At 60.3% G+C, this 948-nt stretch overlaps 1 long non-coding RNA gene across 1 annotated transcript; it reads left to right on the forward strand.

Annotated features, from left to right (window-relative positions):
- Positions 1–54: 54 nt before the first annotated feature.
- Positions 55–877, forward strand: LOC120606255 (uncharacterized). The gene is made up of 3 exons (XR_005653849.1): positions 55–324; positions 436–587; positions 738–877. It is a non-coding gene; the product is annotated as an uncharacterized LOC120606255 (long non-coding RNA).
- The last annotated feature ends 71 nt before the right edge of the window (positions 878–948 follow it).

The following is a 948-nucleotide window of genomic DNA, read 5'->3' on the forward strand; positions in this document are numbered from 1 at the left end:
GAATTTGTGGAACTTTTTGCCGAAATTGTCCTGCTTTTTGGTGCTAAACTGTCTTTTAAGAAATGATGGTGGTTGTTGGTGATTGCTGGTTTTGGATTTGGCAAAGTCGAAAGTTGACGACCTGCTGTCTGAATGTTTTGGACGTGATACCAGTCTTGAGAACCTGGTATGGGAATAGCTGAAAAATCCGGCCTCTACCAGCTAAGCAGAATTCCAGGACCCCTGTGACACTCACTCCTGTGTCCTCTCCTCAGATCCCGGGCTGCCTCTCCCAGGCAGACCAATGGGGAAAGCTCCGTGGAGGTGCTGGCCACGCGTTTCCAGGTAGGTTGGTACATCAACCGGGAGCCCCAGCACCCTGAAGAGAGGGGAAGGCCTGAGGGGAAGGGCCCAGGGGGATGGGCTGCCCGCTCTTCCCGGCCCTTGTCTCCACAGGGCTCTGTGAGGACACACACTGACAGCCAGTCCTCCTTCCGGTCCTCCTGCTCCAGCCCAGCCTCCCTCAGCCCCCGAGCAGGCAGCCCCTTCTCCACCCAGTCCTCCACCGGCCCTCACACCTTCACTGGAGAGGCGGTGATCAGCCGCAGGTAAGTGCAGGGCTGGGGGGTGTACCCTGGCCCTCGGCCCAGGCCAGATCTCTCGAAGTCTTAGTAGCTGTGTTTAGGGGGCCCTCTGTTTCGCTGGGGCAGGCTGGGGAGGGGTGCTTGGCACACACGCTGCGCATTTCCCTCATTCAGTTTCCAGAGCCTGGCACATGCCCCGGGACTCGCTGCTGCTGACCGTCTGTCCTATGGGAGCCACCCCGGAAGCCGACAGGTAAGGACACTGGGTGAAGGTGGGAGCCTCCCGTGTCCACTGGTTGCCAGTGCTGCCAGTAGAGGTGCAGGTGGCTGGTCTCACCTGGGCCGCCAGCGCCTTTGTCTCCTCGCGGCAGGCGCCCCCCTCTCC

This window comes from Pteropus medius, unplaced genomic scaffold, assembly GCF_902729225.1.
Source record: "Pteropus medius unplaced genomic scaffold, Ma_sr-lr_union100, whole genome shotgun sequence".
In the NCBI taxonomy this organism is placed as follows: Eukaryota; Metazoa; Chordata; class Mammalia; order Chiroptera; family Pteropodidae; genus Pteropus; species Pteropus medius.